This window comes from Vigna unguiculata, chromosome 5 (genome assembly GCF_037176805.1).
Source record: "Vigna unguiculata cultivar grain cowpea cultivar isolate G323 ecotype 2 chromosome 5, ASM3717680v1, whole genome shotgun sequence".
NCBI lineage: Eukaryota > Viridiplantae > Streptophyta > Magnoliopsida > Fabales > Fabaceae > Vigna > Vigna unguiculata.
The window spans coordinates 12,605,611-12,627,901 of record NC_140796.1 but is presented as its reverse complement, the minus strand read 5'-3'; the positions used below and the strand labels follow the sequence as shown (position 1 = coordinate 12,627,901).

At 27.6% G+C, this 22,291-nt stretch overlaps 1 long non-coding RNA gene across 1 annotated transcript; it reads left to right on the top strand.

Annotated features, from left to right (window-relative positions):
* Positions 1 to 21,425: 21,425 nt before the first annotated feature.
* On the top strand, positions 21,426 to 21,976 carry LOC114183289 (uncharacterized). The gene is made up of 2 exons (XR_003604334.2): positions 21,426 to 21,586; positions 21,702 to 21,976. It is a non-coding gene; the product is annotated as an uncharacterized LOC114183289 (long non-coding RNA).
* Positions 21,977 to 22,291: the final 315 nt, after the last annotated feature.

The following is a 22,291-nucleotide window of genomic DNA, read 5'->3' as shown; positions in this document are numbered from 1 at the left end:
ATAAATGATGTGTAATTTTTATGCTGTGAATTATTATAGCTTGTTTTCGATACGGTTGCACTAGTACAAAATAAGCTTTTTATACCTACATTATTATACGTGTTCAAATTCATCAAGTATAAAATAAGAGGCAGATAACAATTTTGTAAATAATGTGAGATTTTTTATGCCAATTATACTTTCAACCGGTATAAAAATTAATGCGATGACATTTTTGCAATATTAGAAAAGACTTTTTATACCAGTTATAATTAAAATTGGTATAAATTATATATATATATATATTATTAAAAAAAATATTTTTTATTGACGGTCGAATTGTAACAGTTAAATAAACTACTAAAATTATTTTTGTTTATGTTATTTTTCTTTATCCTCACGATTATATTATTTTAAACTTAATTAGTGAGTCTTTTATTTTTCAAAGCTTCCTTTTCACTATAATCTTCTTCACTATTTTTTTTCTTTTCATTTCTCAACACCTCTGCACTGTCGTAAACTCGTCGACTACCACTTCTACTATCCCCGACGAGATCAAGATCTTCACCACAACGTCGACACAACTCACCGCCCAGTCTCCATCACCGCTACATATCCTAGTTCAGTCTCCTCACCGCTCATCCATGTGTTTCCGTGTTTTGTCTCTTTGGTAAGTGGTGCTTCTCACTTCATCGTCTCATTCTAGGTTTCTTTTCCTCCATTTGTGATGCCTACTCTGTTCGCGGTTGTTAGTTCTTGCATGATCACAGGTAGTATATTTCATTATCTCACCTATGTAATTTAGGGTTTAGTTTATGTTGTTGTTAATTTCTTTGAATTTTGGAATAATATGAGAAAGGAAAGGTGAACTCTACCTTCGTTGATGAAAAAAAGGGTGTACTATCCAGTTCACACAAGCTTCAGCATTCGCAACAACAACAAAAAAGAATGTAAGAATGTGAGACAACGAATGAATGGGAAACAACTCCAAGGGATGTAGGTAATTCTGATTTAGATCTCTAGTTTTTTTCTTTTTGTTTCTGATTTGTTTGGTGCAAGAGAAAATAGTAATATCAGCATTAATAGTAATAAACCTACCTACCTAGCTACAGAGATGGAAGCTACACACGTTCGAGAAAAGGGTGTTGTTGAGGGAAGTGAACACATGTTGGTGGGAAAGAAAATGAAGAAGTTCTAAAGAACATTATTGCAACTCATCCTTTGTATGAAGTTTTGGTTCAATCTCACATCAACTGCTTGATTTCCTCTGTTTTCTTTTTCTTTTCTTCTCTGCACATTTGTTTCTGTTTTTAACTCCTAAACTTTGTATTGATTAAAGCAATGATGTTGAATTATCATGATCCGGGGTCAACAATTAACAGAAAAAGAAAGCTTCCATTCTAGTATAACTGTGGTGACCTACATGACTATATTTTTGTCTAAGTTAGTTGATACAAAAGTGCTTATGAGTGATGAATAGGATCCGAAAATGATGGTAGAACAATTTAAAACCTTAATATAGTAAACAAGACAACGGTGGAGTAGAGTATCTAACAGTTCAGAAAAAAGCAATTTCTCACTTTGGTTATAGCTGCAAAATTTATGATATTTTTGAAAGAAAAAAAGTTTGTTTCTTCTAATTTTCTGAATGATTTTAACTCAGAGAAAGTGGGTGAAAAATGAAGATAAATAAGTAGATTTTACTCACTTTTCCTTAAACTACACAATTCATTAAAATGGAACAGCTTTTGTCATTTGTCTTAATTTGGGAGGGTATTTTCTAGTACATCTATATAAATATAACAGAATTGTTTCTGCAATGGAAACAAGACCAGACATTTTTGGTAAACAGTTACATCTATCATATAAGAATTTGTTTTAGATTAATGTCAACTATTTGTAAAGTCAGTGATACATGATTTGATCAACAATGTTGGAAGTAAGAGGTTAAAAGCTTTATCATGTTTTTCTTTTCATTATTCAGAGACCCTTGACTTAGGGGAGAATGACTTGAACGAGTATGAGAGTATCTTGAGGCCTTTGAAAGGTTAGTTGTGATTAACATTTGATAGCATTTTATATTTAAACAAGATATGATTGTATGCATGCTCCTTATTCATAATTAGTGAGTACTAATCTGTTGATGTTCTCAATTTTGTCATTATCAGAGAAAGACGAATTTAAATGGCCAACCAATTTGATCTCAAATAGTTTGAGCAAAAGATTTGTTTCATCTATCACTACAAAATAACATGTTTTTATTAGCAGTTAAATTTTGCTGGTTAGTTTACCCCGTTAAAAAATTATCATTTGTGTTGGTTTATTTTAACCGCAACAATTACTTATGTATTATTTGGATATTTTTAACTTTTTATAATTAGAATGAACATAACTCTTCAACCCAATCTTTGTCCCTTATAAAGACTTTGTTGTTGTTGTTGAAATCTTAATACGTAGCTTCTACATATTCCAGAGTAGCAGCAAATGAATATAGATTTGCATTATAATGCATTGCATGTTTCATGTTATGAACCCCTTTCTTTTTGGTTTTTCAGCCTAAATTTCTTCAGTTTTGAGATCCCTTCTTTCAATTCTATCAATGTCTTCCATCTTAATGAAATCTTTGTTTACAAAATAGAAGTTATCTTGTATGTTTAAGTGTTTATGATTGATATTTTATTCTTTTTATAACTTTTCTTCATTTAGAAAAGTCAGAGTGTTGCTGAACTTGTTTAGGTTGTATCTTCTATGCTAGGAAGCTAGAAATTTGGAGCAACTTTGCTGTGATCCATCACGAAGGTTAGTTGCTGATTGCATTTCTATTAAATATTTTGCTTGCTCATGTAATATACATAGTGGTCTTCCTAATTAATGGTGGAATCAATGCATTTTCATTTGAAAATACTAAATGCAACATGACACTAAGTTGTGTTTATTTCATGGCTGAGATTGGCTTGAGCATCCAGAAGGTATATCCTTTAAATGTCATGGATGAATTTTGTTAAGTTGTGGTTAGAAATCCAAATGCAGATTTAGCCATCAGTTGCTTACACCATCTGTTTTGATCGGTCGCTTAATTACTGCTCACCAACATCTGCTTGCACTGAAAATATCAGAATATCTTGGAATGAATCAAGTAAGTTTGTGTGTATTGTACGAATTACTGTATAGTTTGGCATTTTGTTTGTTGGCTGTGCAGCCATTGATTTTCCTTTTGATCCATCCAATAGCTCCTTACATCCCTCCATTCTCTTCATATTCACATTCCCTTCTGTGCTGCCAAGTGTCCAGTCTGTCAGTGCCACCTTTCTCTTTTATAACAACCTCCTCTACTACACTTTCCAAATTGTTCTCTATTCTATCGATGTGGACCGTCCTTTCTACATTATATGCAATTGGATGGAGGATGAGGTCCATTACCTTGGGTGGAGGGATGCATCTGAAGACACAGGCCCCGATTTCCCTATAACTGAACCTGGACCTAACTAATGAACCTGAACACTGAACTGACCTAAATTAATTACCATTAGACATTTCAATAACTCCATGACACTATTAATCACTCGTGAGGCATATTTTTAACCATTACTGCCACTACTATTGATAATTGTATTCAATCACATTCATTTACTCTTAACCACTTGTCACAAAATTAACTACTACATTTCTTCAATAACCTCATGATGCAATTAACCTCTTATGAGACATATTTAACTGTTAGTGCCACAAGCACAAATTGACTTATATATAATCACATTGTTTCCCCTAAACCTTTGTGAGAAAAAGTTAAACATATTTATATTTGTCCAAAGCATATAAAATAACCATGCTGTCATTTTCAACGACATGTTATGGGTGGACGCTGGGAGGAACATTCTCAGCAGTATGATAGTCACTACTCTACTTTACATGCGTGTGTTTAGTATAGGAGTACAACTGAACTTGTGTGAAAATAATAATGGGATCTAACAACTGCAACAACTAAATAGATTGCTTTATTCTATTCCTCTCCCCCTCTTGCCATTAATATCATCAACACATTAGCAGTCTTCTTTAAGCGTATATGTATTTTTTGATCTTCCTTTAAGTATACACGTGAGTTTGATATTTTGGCGACTGCTTTTGTTTAGGAGGTGGTGATAAAGCACTGGGCATGTTCAAAGATAACTGCTTCATTGGCAATTCCTGATGCAGCTCTTTTGGAGATTCTGCTGGATAAGGTTATCCTCCCCCAACTTCAAACACTGATCATTCTATTTATTTTTTTGCAATAAGGCTTGAAATTTCTGTTTTTTTACTCAGTTAAAACTGTGCAAAGGCATATCCTATGTAGCTGTTGCGGCTCATGCAGACAAAAGCGGTAGACGAAAGTTAGCTGCCTTACTTGTTGAACACGAGCCTCGATCATCAAAACAGGTGCTATTCTGATTCTCTTGTATTTATAGATACATGTTGAAATTATTCGCTTTTAATTCACACCTCACCTCCCATGCATCTTTCTACCCATTTTGTTGGCTTGTATCTCCTCACCTCCCAAGGTCAAACTTCTTTGGCTGAAACTTTTTGTACCGCAGATTAGGGTAACATTTCTTTTGATTATTCTCCTTATGGTGTTAGTAAAGTGTCGTAGTTAGGAATGAAATATTATTAGAAGACATTTGTATACTGAATTAATGGGATAGAAGGGGTGTCAAGGTATAGGGATTCATGTTCTTATTTAGCTTCTTTAAGACGAGGGTTCACTTTATAGGGTATAATGCAACCTCTGATTGAGGTGCAGAAAACTTCCATAGTGCACTTTATGGATGCACTTTAGACTTCCATAGTGCACTTTATGGATGCACTTTAGAGGGTAAAAATTGTCAAAATGATAGCCAAATAGTATTAAATAGTAGTTTGGTGAAACTTTTTATCAACATGAAGTTTGTTGTGTCGACCGTAGGTGTAACATTTTATTTAAGAAATGATATTTTTCATAGTTTAAAAATAAATTCACTTTTATTTTTCATGTATTTTTACTTTATTAAACAATTAATATTTAATGTTCAATTTTTTAAATTATTTTTTGCTAAAAATCAACCGCTTTGGTAATTGGGGTCTTTAAACCAAAATGCATGAATATTTAATATTACTAGTTTTTGTAGTTCCATTAGTTATTGGGCCCCACACTATGGTAACATGTGTATGATGCTCACACAGATTGTGGAAAGAATGTCAGGTTTATCACCACACTCTAAACATGATTCAATTATTTTTAATTATGCAATTAATGTTTTCTTTGATTGTATATGTTATCTAATTTATTACTTAATGTATTTACAGCATTTATCTGCTATGTACAGTGTGTCCTTTCTCATTCTTTATGGAATTGCCCTCGCAACTGAAGGCTGGGGGTTGATGCAAGTTTAAAGATTTATCCGCCCTTTGCTGGTGCGGCTGTATCAGCAATTACTGTAGTTGTTTCATTTGGGTTTGCTGTATCTCGTCCTTGCCTAACTCTTAAGGTTTGTGAACTCATTGGAATAAGTACTGACTTTTTAAACTACTTTAAAATTGGATGAATGGATTCACAAGAATGAAACTGTGCCAAACTTTGTTCGACTTGAAGTTCTAACCTTTGTATATAATGTACAGATGATGGAAGATGTTGTACATTTTCTCGGTAAAGAAACTGTTATTCAAGCAGTTGCTAGATCGACTACAAAGGTGAGTACATTTACAGATAAGATTACATGGCCCTATTTTGCCAATATGTTTATTTTATTCTTGTGATCCTAGCTTTGTTTAGAGTAGTAGGCATACTAATATTCACAACAGTTATTTTATGCATGTGCATATAGCTAAAACATTTAATCCTTCACAGAAACAATTATTGTTAACCTTTAGTTTACTTCTTTGAAGTTAAATACTTTTGCTATCATTCTGAGAAATTTTTATACTGATTATAGTCGTGTCATGTGAGTATATTTATTTGATAGTATTTTATACATCATCACTCTGTTTCAGCATTTGGAACCTCAAACTTGAGCACGATCTTGATTCCTGTTACTGAATACTTTTCTTATTATTCTTGGGATTGAGTGAATTTTGATGTATCTTCAATATAGATCATCTTGTGGTTGTGTGTTGGGCTCATTTGATGATTCTTAATTAATTGATTGTTACAGGAGGTCAACAACGCTTCACGACAAAAATAGGGATAGTGATAAGGATGATTATCAAGACTGAGACTATGATGTTGCGACATTAGAAAATAACCTAGGTCAAGCCTTCCGTTATGGAATTTACAATAATGATGACATTGAAGAGGTACAATGCATTTATTTCAGGGGATCCTCGTGTTCGCATTTCGTAGTGTAATTTATTATATAGCTCTGAATGGAAGAACCAAAATATGTGGAATTTTTGTGAGATTATTAAGAATCACTTTCTGATATAGTGTTGGTTTATCCTCACAAAGCCCTTAGAATTGTTTTCTTCAAATGGTTTTGTGAACTATGATTCAAATGTTGTCCATTTTGTTGTTGCAAATTTGTGAACTATGATTGAACTTTAGAACACAGTAGATGTTTCTAAATGAATTATATATATATATATATATATATATATATATATATATATATATATATATATATATATATATATATATATATATATATATATATATATATATATATATATATATATAATCTTCTAAAGTCTAATATTAGGAATTCTGGGTTGGATGCTTCTATGATCAAAGGAGAGAAATAGGATGACAGGGTAGAGATATGTCTACTGATTTCATGTTATATATGCATAGAGGTGGTCATCAATGATATTATATGAATTTAACTTGTAGTGCTCACGTCAACCGGAAAACTATGAGTGTGGATATTATACCATGAGGCACATGCATAGAATTATATCCGCAAACATTGTTGACTCATGGGATATCGTAATATGTACAATTTATAAATCACATCTTAAGTATTTATCACTAAAAGATTGTTGACTCAACTATTCATTGTGTAGATTTTCAATGACACATCTCCAATGGATCAAGGAGTCTTGAAGGAAGTTCATGAGCAGTGGGCTTCGTTTCTTTTGAGTGTTTATATAAGATGATGTTAGGTGTTTTATGACTTATATAGTAATTCGTTTTGGAGTAGTATTATATTTCATATAAACATTAGATTCTATTTCATGTAAATATTAGATTGAATGAGATTTGTTTTTTGGATGTTTTGGGTAATTATATACAGTATATGATGTTAGGTGTTTTATGATTTATATAGTAATTCGTTTTGGAGTAGTATTATATTTCATATAAACATTAGATTCTATTTCATGTAAATATTAAATTGAATGAGATTTGTTTTCTAGATGTTTTTGGTAATTATATACAGGTTTGGTATGTGGTAAGAAGCATAAACGAATTTTTCATAAAAAAATAATAAATCACTTTTTATACCGGTTGAGGTCATACTTGGTGTAAAATGTGTAATTTTTTATACCGGTTGAAACTATAATCGGTATAGTAAGTTATTTTTTCTTACATAACTTTCCATTTCCAAGAGGGCTTTCTATACCGGTTCTAGAAATGGTATAAGAAATAATTTTTTTATACCTATCATGAAACCGGTGTAGAAAGGTCAAACCTTCTATACCACCTGCATCTATACCGATGCTAGAACCGGTATAAAAAACCTTTTTTAACCGGTATAAAAAGCCTATTTTACACTAGTGTTGACAAAAATAATATATAATGTGTAAATGTTAAATTGACTTGATATCGAATGAAAAAATTGTTTTTTGGAAGAAATTAATTAATTTCATTTAGTATAATATTGAAGGGGTGAAACAGAAAGAAATATTTTTGAAAGAAATATTTTTACACACGATCAATTTTGAAATAATTGATTATAATTTAATAATTTATTATATCAATGTAGACGTATTTTTTAAAAGATATTCATCTAATTGGTTATGTTTAATAATAATAAATTAATCTAAGATCTTTTCATTTCACCAACAATAAATTAATTCAAAACCCCTACAATCAAGTGTTATAGATTTGTGTACATACTAATAAAAAAGAAGAAGCTTTTAATGTGTGTTATTTTAAGGTTTTGACGTCTCTTGAAGATTCTGTTAGAAAATGATTATTCAAATAATACTAATAATAATAAAAAATATTAAATAATATAATAATAATTATTAGAGCAATAATAATACTGACATGTATATGAATCAAAGAATATTAATCAGAGACTGAGAGACTTGATAATTCTTATAACAATAATAAATAATAGAGAAAAGGTAAGGAGTAGAAATATCCTGGATTGAGGCACACATAACGTTAACCTTAGAGAGAAAACGTCCCTATTGCACAGGGCTAAACAAATACACAATTATGTGTTTCAAATCATATGCGTTTCTCTCCCAAAATACAACAACCCGTCATATCGATCGAGTGCAGTGAAGAATCTTCGAACCTTATGAACACCACTGCCTTAAAAAAATATAGAGAAGAAAAGAAAAATACTTTTGAGAGAACTCTAGTGTTTGTTGTGTCTGTTGTTGTGTCTTTTCCCATGCACCTAACACCTCAGTGGTATTTATAGGTAGAAAAGGGAGACAAAGGAGTAAATTCTAATAGAATATAGCCGTTAGCCATAAAAAACATTAACCCATAAATTAAAGGTCTATAAAAATTTAAATTATATTAAAATATTTTTAACAATCCCCCACATAATTTAAACAATAAAATAAAATAAAATATATTATCTTTTAAAACAAAATATTGTAGTTTAGCGTAAGGAACCTTCCGGGTCTGACCCTTACACCTAGTGCTTATAAACTTCAACCCGAGAAAATGTAGAGACTTAATTGCCTTCAGCTACATCCCCTATGACCGGGTTTTAGTAAATAACTCATACAATATCGGTGTTCATTATAGGTTCTAATCAGTGGGTGCACGTTACGGCCTTGTGCATGTATCTTGTTTCATGAGTTTCACTTAGAGACTTGCCTATGTCTCACAATGGCGGCCCCACCATCACACTCACTAGGTAAACCCTCAAAGGGTGGTTTGTGACTCACACCCCTACAATAATTGTCATTGAGTTTATTAAGAGGTATTTTATAAAATAATGCACATACTTCAACCATTGGATTTATTAAAAGGTATTTTATAAAATAAGCATAATAATGCACATACCTCAACTAATTATTGCTACAAATTATAGTACACCTCGACATAGGAATGAGACATACAATTTAATCAAATTATTTTGTGTACTTTAGTCAACAACAACTTCGTTGTTACCCATTGAACTTCATTCCATGGGATCGCCATTCATGTGGAGATGTGTGTCCATTGTTGCAACTAATTTATGGGCTATAGTCTCATTCCCCTCGACGACTCAAATACTTATTGTTGATGCATCAACCTTTTGATAAGTAGATCTGCAATATTTCTTTCCTACCTGACAAAGTCAAGAGAGACAATACCATGAGTAATTAAGTTTGTAATACATTTGTCTCTCATTCTTATATGTCAATTTCATTGACATTTTTACTGGGAACTTTAAATATAATAATTTGATTGTCAGGATGCATTGAAAATAGGAATAATTTATGCTTGCATAGTAGATCATGACAGAACAAATTTTTAACATATTTCCATGATAGTGCACCTCCATCCAAGGTTAAAACATAGCCATAACCAATAGTTGATTTTGTCACCAAAATCAATATCCAATTTACATTATCCTTCAATCATCTCAAGAAATTGGACACGTTGTCATAACTAGAAGAAACACAAATAATATTATCATTAGATGACAAAACAGTACTAGAGGTATCACAAACAAATTTAGATAATCTATCATTTAAAAGAAACATCTCTAGATACTTATCAGTATAAATAACCAAAGATTTTTTTTCTCATTAAAAAGTATATTAACCTTTACAAGACACTCCAACACTTTGAAATATTTTAAATGTGGTTCTTTTTTCTTTCATACCTCAAAAAGTTTTATCACAAACTTTTGTGTTCAAAATATGACAAGCAAGATATAAAGTTTCACTAATATAATGTTAAGCAAGCTAGAACTTGAAACATAACATTTACCATATCAAAACATTTTATTTTTTCTTTCGCTGCACCATTAGATTAACATTATATGAAGATGTTACTTAAGAAATAATATTTCACAAAAAAAAAAAAACTCATTTATAAAGACACGTATTATCACTTCTCTATTTAATTAATTTTGCACCTCAAACTTTTATAATTAGAATGGTCTCTAACCAAAATTTCTCAACTTCTCAACAATTGTAGCAATAACATGTCATTTAACACAACTTTCAACATTTGTTATAATCAAAGAAGAACTGCTCAATATTTTATTACAAGATAAATACACTTAACTCAAACAAACCATCACAAATATATTATTTACCAACCAAAGAACATGTCTAGAATTAACAATTTATTGTAATCAAAAACCACTTCATAAAAACTCCTTTTTATTCATAAATCTGATAATTTATCAGTCATTTTTTTCATATAAATATCAAGCTAATTGTTTTTCCTTTGTAAATGCAAAGTTTAGTCCAAGTGTTTTTCATAACACAATAGTAGTTTTAATATGACAAATTATTTTATAATTATTTTCATACAAAACACTTAAAATATATTCATGATATGGAACATCTTTATCAATGGTAAGAGTAGACAATATTAAAGCATAAACTCAAAACATTAGCTTTAGAGATCACAAAAAATTATTCAATGAGTCATAAAAACATTAACCCATAAATTAAAGGTTTATAAAAACATTAACCCTGGCAATATCAATTCATATCATTTCTAATCTTTTTCGTTCACTAAGTGCATTTAACTTCCAAAGTTCAATTTTACTTGTTTATGAAATATTTACTTTCTTGCACACAAACCAAATTATGGATTTATTCTTTAGTTTAAATTAGTCACTAATTAAGCAATTATTTAGTATACACGAGTCTCTCAGGAAATGATATCCCGGTCTTACCGGTTACTACTTGCGCGACTTGGTACACTTGCCAAAGTCATAACACTAGTATGATATGCCATTTGAATTGATTGTTTAAACTTTGAGGTTTGACATTGTTTATATTAGCTTATCCTTTTGCACGTTGTGTGTCTATTTCTTGGTCATCCCTTTTGCAATGGTCACTTAATTATGTGAACAGAGGAGGATGTAGGTGAGGACCATTCTCTTTTGGATAGGAATGGAGCAGTGTTGTAGAGTCTTATATCATATAGACACCTTTTGGTTTTTTTAAGAGTTAGAAAACTTTTCAACCCTTGTAGAGTGGTCGTTTGTAAATATATTTATATTATTATAGTTATTTTGGGATAATTGTATCAATATTCTTATATCGTCTTCTATTACCTTCTTTGCAACATCATTATATAATATTGTATTTAGTAACTATTAACTATTAAATGGGATGTTACAACAATCTTCAATCAATGTAAATATTTTACATATATTCTTTTTAAAAATCAATCAAATTTCTTGGTATAATATATATTTTTTTAATAAATTTTTATGTAATAGTAAACGATTGATGAACTTTGGAGTGTCAATATAATCGAGATGTCAAAATTCATAATAACACCTAAATAATCTTATCTAAAAAAACATTATTGAAACCTGACAAAATAATAATAAAAAATTAAATTAAAATTTATAAATTGTAAAAATCTGCATTCACCATGTTGTTTAGTATTTTTTTTAGATGTAGTTAATGTATATTAATTATATCCTTTACTTTAACAAATATTTATATTCATATTTTATAAATTTTAGTTAACATGTTATTTTAGATTAAATTGTGAAAATCTCAAAGATAGTGTACAAATTGACATGTTATTTTAGATTAGTCAACATGTTATTCGTTATATAGCCTTCCAGGTTTTCACAATTTAATATAAAATAAGATATTAATTAAAACTTATAAAATATAAAATTAAATATTTTTTAAAGTAGAGGATGTAATTAATATATATTAACCATATCTAATAAAAAGCTTAGATTGTTGCTCAATTACCATGTTATTTTAGATTAGTCAACATGTTATTTGTTACATAGCCTTCCAGGTTTTCACAATTTAATGTAAAATAACATATTAACTAAAACTTATAAAGTATAAAATTAAATATTTTTTAAAGTAGAGGATGTAATTAATATATATTAACAATATTTAAAAAAAGCTTTTTGTACATAAAACAATCTATTTGGATATTAATTTCTTAATTTATTTAATTTAATAATTTAAATTTATTCAATCTTTTATTTATTTTGTACATAAAAAAATTATTATCATTAAAAAAGTTATACCAAAATAAACATAATATTATTAAATATTTAATATCAAAATAAGATATATTTTCTGTTCTTCAAAATAAAATAATATTTGTAGAAATATTAAACTAAATTACTAAATAATAATTACATAAAGATAAGATAACTATACAGTCATCATGACATTAAATTTCTTTTCATATTTTTCATCTTATTCTGCAAAGTTATTAAAATTAACTCTATTAATGTTTCATGTACATAGAAGTTTGTTTTTCTTTCTTATTGTCCTTAATATAGAAAAAAAATTATAACATATTATAATATTAATATATATATATATATATATATATATATATATATATATATTATTTTAACCTTGTGATAAACTTTTTTTCTTGTTTGAGAGATGCATTCTCCCGATATATTGTAAATATTTATTAGAATACAATTTTTTATTAGGGTTAAATATGTTTTTGTCCCTTAAGTTTCATTGAATTTTGGAATTAGTCCCTCATCAAAATTTTATACTAATTTAGTCTTTCATCTTTCAAAATGCGTGAATTTAGTCCTTTTAACCAAATTTTGTTAAGTTAATCTGACGTTTCAAACACATTTTATGATAGTATTTAAGTTAACATTGAAGCAAAAATGTGTCAAACAGTGTAAATAATTTAAATACTATCATGAAATGCGCTTGAAACGTCAGATAAACTTAACAAAATTTGGTTAAAAGGACTAGATTCATGTATTTTGAAAGATGAAGGACTAAATTTGTCAAAAGTTTTGATGAGGGACTAATTCCAAATTTCGCTGAAACTTGAGGGACCAAAAACATATTTAACCCTTTTTATTATTAGAATATTTATTGTTCACAATTTAATGTAAAATAACATATTAACTAAAACTTATAAAGTATAAAATTAAATAATCTTTAAAGCAGAGGATGTAATTAATATATATTAACAATATCTAAAAAAAAAGCTTAGATTGTTGCTCAATTATAAATTACCTTTAAAAAGTTATATATTTTATGGAAACATTGTTTACCATAAAATTGAAAGTTAAAGAATACATGATTAAATTTGGTATGATTTTATTATATTTAAAAATGATTCGAAAACAGTTGTAGCAAATCCATTTAAAAATTGAACATGTTGTAGAAAAATAAATAAATAAATAAATAAATAAATAAATAAATGTATAAACATAATTAAAATAAGAATTAAGAGTGTTATTTTAATAATAAGAAAATATGAATTTCAATTTAAGAAAATATTAAGGATGGGTGAAAATTTCCTAAAAGGAAATTATTCATAGAAATATTTGGTTATAAAAGCACATATGTGTGATGCAAATGTTGCGTAGAATGAAGATGAACAGTCCAATGAAGTCTGCAGTGAGATTTGTATTCGTAATGCTTTTGGTTCTCTTTGCATCAGGTTATAAGTCATTTATTTTGAGGATTAAGTATCTGTTTTATTTTCTTAAGTAGCTTTTTTTTCTAAATCATAATTAGTATTTGTTTTGTGTTGCAGATATGTGCATGAAATCAGAGGCAAGAAACGTTGTGACTCTGCGTTGCAGTACTCCCGACAATTGTCAATTTCTTTGTCCAAATTGTAATAATTGTCAATGTATTGACAAGCTTTGTTATTGTCCTGAAAATGTTTTTCCTTTTACCAACAACAAATTCATTCAAAGTCCTTAGAGATTTTTGCAATACTACATTATCTTTTGCTAATCATTGTATTCATCATATATAAGAGGAGACTCGTACTTTGACCTTGCAAATTTTCTCTTAATTTCTACTTACCTTTTCAATAATTTTTATTTTATCATTAAATTTTGCTTATATTTATTTTTATTATGTTAATATAACATTTTATTGTTAAAATTTATCTCTAAATTATTGTATTTGTACATTAACAATATATAAAACTTTGATTTCAGACAATTTTGTTTGAAATTATAAAATAATTAATCCTTACTTAAATGTGAACTTTATCTTTTGTTAGAATATAAAGCTAATGTATAAATGATGTGCAATTTTTATGTTGTGATACGATTGACAAAAATAATATATAATGTGTAAATGTTGAATTGACTTGATATCGAGCGAAAAAATTATTTTTATGAAGAAATTAATTAATTTTATTTAGTATAATATTGAACGTGTAAAAAAATAATATTTTACACACAATCAATTTTGAAATAATTGATTATAATTTAATAATTTATTATATCAGTTTAGATGTATTTTTTAAAAGATGTTGATCTAATTGGTTATGTTTAATAATAATAAATTAATCTAAATTCTTTTCATTTCACCAATAATAAATTTCAAAACCCCTTCAATTAAGTGTTACATATTTTTGCACGTACTAATACAAAAAAAGAGCTTTAATGTGTGTTATTTTAAGTTTTTGATATCTGTTGAAAGTTGGATGTTATAGTGGGAGACAATAAATCTATAATACAAGTTAATTGTGAGGTTTTTTTTTAGAATTTTTGCTAATATTTTCCTCCATTAAAATCATGGAAAATCAATATGCATTACAAAAATACACCACAAAAAATTTTAAAATAGTATAGATAGGAGTGACAAAATAGGTCAGCACAAGCTCAATCCATTTTTGATTTGTTGAAAACGGATTGGGATGGGCCAGTCCATTTACGCAATACAGGCTGAAAATTACAACTTTTCTCATCGCATGACAAAGTGAAGGGCTAATGTAACTTTTGACTTACCTTTTGAATAATTATTATTTCATCATAATATTTTATTTATATTTATTGTTATTGTGTTAATATAATATTTTATTATTAAAACTTACGTATGCACATTAATGATATATAAAATTTTAATTTCAGATAGACAATTTTGTTCCAAATTATAACGTAATTTAATTAATCATTACTTAAATGTAGTTTATTTTTTGCTAAAATATAAATCTAAAGCATAAATAACGTGCACTTCATATAATGTGAAGTATTCAAGATTGTTTTTTACAAGAATAATATATAATATATAATTTGTAAATGGTGAATTGACTCTCAACATAATCGAGTGGAAAAGTTGTTCTAATAATAAAATTAATCTATTTGATTCGGTATAAAATTCAATAGGTGAAACCAAAAGTTATATTTTTACACTATTTAAAAATAATTGATTAAATGTAATAATATATTATATCGGTTTAGATGTAATTTTTAAAATATATATATATATATATATATATATATATATATATATATATATATATATATATATATATATATATATATATATATAATCGGTTATGTTTAATAATAATAATTAAATCTATCCAAATATGATTTTCATAAAATAGGATATAATCCATTATACTTGATATAGTCTATAAGTTCAAGTTTTTCTTACAAAATCTATTCGGACATAATTGATTAAATAAAGTAAAATTCAATTAATATCAAGTTATTTTCTTTTAACCAAGAATAAATTCATTCAAACCCCCTTGAATTTGAGTGCTAGAGATTTTTGCAACAATGGACATAAATAATAAAATATTATGTATTATCTATCAATGATCAATATATGTTTGCATATTAATGAGACATAAAAGGACGGTCATAACTATTGTTCAGAATTGAAGTACCTTGAGTGACATTATTAAGGTAAATAATCATGTATGTGAGGTATTGTTTGTTTTAGAGTATATAGTTTTGGTCACAATTTTGTCCTTTAAAAGTGCATCGGAAAGTGAAAGGAGGAAGAAGTATTTTTAACTGCATTAGGTCTTGACTCCTAAGTGGTGTTGGGAATGACGAATTGGTATTGTCTGCTTTGGAGCTTTGGAGCGTAAAGCTCCGTCAGGTTTTGTCCTTCAAAGATGTCTCAAATGGTGGAATGAGTATTTAAACTGCCTTAGGCCTCGACTCTCAAGCGATGTGACACTATTGCGTCCAATAGGAACATATCTCTAAATTATTTTATTGTGTCTTAATTATTGTATTTTTTCATTAACGATATATAAAATTTTAATTTCAAACAATTTTGTTTGAAATTATAAAGTAATTAATCCTTATTTAAATGTGTAATTTATTTTTGGTTAGAATATAAAGCTAATGCATAAATGATGTGCAATTTTTATGCTGTGAATTATTATAGCTTGTTTTCGATACGGTTCACAAAAATAATATACAATGTGCAAAGGTTAAATTGACTTGATATTGAGTGAAAAAATTGTTTTTATGAAACAATTAATTAATTTTATTTAGTATAATATTGAAGGGGTGAAACCTATGATGCATGGATACGATACGTGTATCAGATACGACACTTATCCGATATGTCAATACGTTTATTTTGAAAATAATAGGATACAATACGTGATAGATACGCGATATATGAATATTGAAAAGTGTACATAATTCTTAAAAACATAATAAATATATAATTGGTATTATGTGAATCCAAATTAAAACTATATGTACTAAAGTTGTCAACATAAAAAATATAAGTTATTGTCATCCTAAAAGTATCACTACAAGAAAACTCTTAAATAATAACTAATTTTAGTAACCAAAAATATGTTAGAGACCAATTATTTTGATAGCCAAGAAAACCTTGGTAGTTAATGTTAGTGAACAAATCTAGAAACCAATTATTTTGGTAATCAAAACCTTGGTAGTTGATGTTAGTGACAAATTTAGAAAATAATTCATAATAAAAACTATTTTAATTATAAATTAGAAATCAATTATAATTTGTTGAACTATTTTAATTGTCAAAAATTTTTAGTTTTTAGATTGATACATAAATTGATCACTATATAATGACTAATTAGTTTTTGTGACTAAAATTGGTCATTATTCAAAGATTGTCTTATAGAGATACTACGACTTTATAAATTAGATACTTCACTAATAAGTATCGATAAAGTATCATAAAGTATCGGATACGGATACATATTGGACACGAATACATGACCCAAATTGAAGGATCGGACATAATCTATAAGTTCAAGTTTTTCTTACAAAATCTATTCGGACATAATTGACTAAATAAAGTAAAATTCAATTAATATGAAGTTATTTTCCTTTAACCAAGAATAAATTCATTCAAACCCCTTGAATTTGAGTGTTAGAGATTTTCACAACAGTGAACATTAATAAAATATTATCTATTATCTGTATAATCAATATATGTTTGCATATTAATGAGATATAAAAGGATAGTCATCCTTGTTCAGATTTCAAGTCCATTTAGTGACTTCATTAGAGTTAATTATTATATATTCAAGGTATTGTCTCTTTTGGAGTGTATAATTGCGTATCGGAAGGTGGAAGAAAAAAATGAGTATTTTAACCATCTTAGGTATTGACTCCTAAGCAATATGAGAAATGGCGAATTATCCCCATTGGATAGCTTAAAGGATCAATAGTTCATCTTAGAACCTCGTTATTGGCCCATGGTGGATGTCAATGTTCCAATCCCAAGCTCATCGAGCCATATTGTTGGGGTCAATCCCATGTATCTGAGGTATTGCTCGCTTTGGAGTTTTGGAGTTTTGGAACGTAAAACTCTATCACGGTTTTGTCCTTCAAAGGTGTCTCGGGGGGTGGAATTAGTATTTGAATTGTCTTAGGCCTCAATTTCTAAGCGATGTGGCACTATTGCGTGCGATAGGAACATAAGCTCCCTAGTCAAGGTTTGAGGGGAATGACAGATTGTCTCCATTGGAGGGCTTAAGGGACCTATGGTTTGTCTCCAAACCTCATTATCAGTCCAATGGTGGGAGCAATCAGGGACGGCTCAAGAGTTTGGGAGGCCTAAAGCAAACTTAAAAAGTGAGACATATTATTTAAAATTTATTGTTCGAGCTTCTTTTTATGCAAAATTTATTTATTAATTGCCATAATTAATTTTATTTAACATTTTTTTCAGTAGATAATATTACTAATCCGTTTGATCTTTCTTGAGACATAGTTGATCTTAAATATGTTTTTTTATTATCTTTAGCTTTGAGAAATTCATTTTGCCTAAAGCAATTGATACTAAAATTCTTAATATTATTTTATAAGTTATAGGTTCAGTTGGAAAAGAATCAATTCTTTTTATATAATTAAGAATGTCAAATAATTTATGATTTTCCAAACCTATAATTTCTCTTAAGATATTTAATCTAAAAATAAATAAAATCCATCAATATCCAATAAATGATCATGTTTTAAATATTTTTCAAGGTTTAAGCATTTTTCTTACAAAATGTACAATATAGTGACGTTAATTTTTTAACACTAAATAAAAAACAAAAATATCTTTATATATTTTAAATTGTTCAAATTTACTTTTAAGTGTGGTAATTGTTTTATCCACAATATAGAAAAAGTAATGAATTCTAAAGGATTATTGAAGAGATTTTACAATTTCATTCTAAAAATTTTTCTCAAATTGTTTCTTTCTGCATATAATATGTTTTTCACGAAACTTAGGTTCTTCTCAACTCAATAGTAAATCTTTTTTTTTCATAAACTTGAATTATCTTTCTACAAAAATCTCAACTTTGAATTGTGCTCCAATTAATCTATTATTCACCAAAAGAGTAACCCCTAATCTAACTAATAGTTTTGTTGAAAAAATTAAGTTTCTCGTTAAGATATATTCAAAAAAAATCTCAAGATTCGTAAATAGAAAAGTACTGAAACAAAATTGAGAAAAGAAATGAATTTCTAATTTTAATACAAATCTAAAACATAATAAAAACAACAACAATACAAATAGAAAGAAAAAACATATTAACCAGAAATAATGAGGATGAGAATATTGGTACACACACGCAATATAAGATTCAAGAAATGTAATATGCCAAAACTTAGAAAAAAGAAAGAATGACTCTTGGAAGAGAAGAAAGTAAGGAGAGACCAAAGAAGTCGTAGAGAGATAAAAAGATAAAAAAAGAAAATAATGTGTAAAGGTTGTTTTGGCAATTTTTTATATTGGAAATTATTATAGTTTGTTTTCGATACGGTTCACAAAAATAATATATCATGTGTAAAGGTTGAATTGATTTGATATCAAGTGAAAAAAATGTTTTTATGAAGAAATTAATTAATTTCATTTAGTATAATATTGAAGGGGTGAAACCAAAAGTTATATTTCTACTAGTTTTGAAATAATTGATTATATTTTAATAATTTATTACATCAGTTAATAGAAAAAATATTTTACATGTGCTTTTCCATTCTAATTTTTGTCTCAATTTAGTTTCTATTTTTGTAAAAATAGTCCAATTTCATCCCTCTCCAAATTGAAACCAAAATTAATTTTTATATAAATGTTATACAAATATTTGTATTAAATTTGATATTTTTATTCAAATTGATATTTTTATTATATATTTTTAACATAACTAAGTTTATTTAAATTTGTGTTTCACATTCAACTTTACTTAAAATTGTTTTCAAATTTTAAATTTATATGTTTTTCATTGTTACATGAACTAGTTAAAATTATTTTTAAAATTTTTATAATTGTTATTTTTATACCAATTCAAACATTTGTGTATAAATTATTGAACTTTACACAATCTAAAAATATACATTTATTTGAAATATAAATTCAAATAAAAAAATAATATTAAAGTACGATGTAATAAAATATCAATATAATTTATGAATTTTTTTCTATTAACATTTTTTTCTATTAACAACTTTAAAACAATTTTAAATAAAGTTCAATGTAAAATATTAATTAAATAAACTTAATTTTGTTAAAAATATTTACTTGAAATATCAATTTTGATAGAAATATTTGATTTCAATTTGGAGAGAGACAAAATTGCTCAATTTTTACAAAAATTAGGACTAAATTGAGACAAAAATTAAAATAAAGGACCAAATTGAGAAAATGGAGATGACACCTGACATATAAGTGACACATGTCATTGTCACTGTCACATCACTTTGTCACTGACACGTGACACGATGACAACTTGACACATGGCAAATTATTATTTTTTTTTTAAATAAAAAAAGTTAAAAAAATCCAGGAATTGACATGTGTCATCCTTTCTAACGGTGTTGTTGTACCACTAACGGAAGAGACCAAATTGAGACAAAGAAAATAGAGGGACCAAATTGAGATTTTACTACGAAAATGGGAACCAATTAGGTGGAATTTTTAAAAGATATTCATCTAATTGGTTATGTTTAATAATAATAAATTAATCTAATTTCTTTTCATTTCACCAACAATAAATTTCAAAACCTCTTTAATCAAGCGTTTAAGATTTTTGCACATACTAACACACAAAAAAAAAAGCTTTTAATGTTGTTATTTTATGTTTTTGATATTTGTAGAAAGTTCGATGTTATAGTGGAGGACATTAAATCTATAACACAAGTTAATTATGAGATTTTCCTTCTTTTTTTTTTGACTTTTTGCTAATATTTTTTTCCATTAAAATCATAGAAAATCAATATATATTACAAAAATACTCCACAAAATTTTTTGAAATAATATAGGTAGGAATGCAATATTCTATAAAAAAAATGATTTTCACAACATGAAACTATAAAAAAATTAAGAATGTTACTTAAAAAAATCGTAGAAAGATGAATGCAATATTCTAAAAACGAAATATTATCAATTTTTTATTCATAAGAAAATCTTAACCTTTTACATATTAAAAAATATAAAAGATATGAATTTATTAAAAAAAAAAAGAATCTGAAGAAGGATATATACAATTTTTTTTCATAATCAAACGATGAATTCTTTTATGTAAATCTTTAGTTTCTATATTTTCATAGATTGTTTAATTAAATTTTAGCTACTATGCTATTTAATGAAAGGTCAATGGTACATATTGACACGGTTCTATTCATTTGACATCAAATGGAAAGTAAAGAATATTGTATCAAACGGGGTATAAATGTGTTAGAGTGTTTTTCTCCTTAAAGAAAACAAGGGAGATTTGAAAATCAATTTTCAATTTATGATTAATTTCTATTATTTTTAGTATGTAAGATTTGTTTTAGAGAATAACTTGTTTTATTCTCAATAATTCTACAATACCTTAGGTTTAAAAAAGGGACCTTTACCCTTAAAATGTTACTCTTTTACCCCCGAAAACATGCTGATGGTTGTTTCCTCCCCGTTTGTTTATAAAACCACATCTGTGTAATCAAAATGTATTATAGAATCAATTATAGAATCAAAATGGCCACTCCACAGAAGTCTGCTGTCAGATTTGTGTTCATAATGCTTTTCATTATGATTGCATCAGGTTAATTATAAGCCATGTTTTTCTGTCATTTAATTTCTGCTATGGTGTTTTGAGGATTAAGTATCTGTTTCATTCTGTATTCTCTTTCTTAATAATGCATGGTTTGTGATTGCAGATGTATGCATGAAATCGGAGGCAAGAAACGTTGTGAGTCTACGTTGCAGCAATGAAGAGAATTGTGAATTGCTTTGTCCAGATTGTAATTGTAAATGTATTGACACTTGGTGTTTTTGCCCTGGAGTCCCTCTTCCTTTTACCAACAATAACTTCACTCCAACCCCTTGAATTCGAGTATTTGCAACACTTGACTTCAATAACAAAATATTATGTATTAGTATTGCCTCTCAGTAGTATGTCTGCAAATTAATAATATATGAACTTTTAACTTCAGACAGATTTCATTGATCATTTCTGGTGGCATTGTTTTGCATTTACTTTTGACAGTTTCGTGACTATAGATTACAGAGAACTAAATTAAGAGAGCTTTGAACTTTTAGAACAAGTTTCATGATATGTGTCAGTGGTATTATTCATTTACTTTCTGGTTCTGGTTTTTAGTTATCGTCTTATTTTAAGATACTTATCAGTATAAATATAAGATATTCATGGAGGGGGAAGGTTTTAAAAGAGCCACTAATGACTGTTTATGAAAATATGATATGTTCAAAGCATTGAAATGAGAGGAATACAAATTAGAAATTAAAG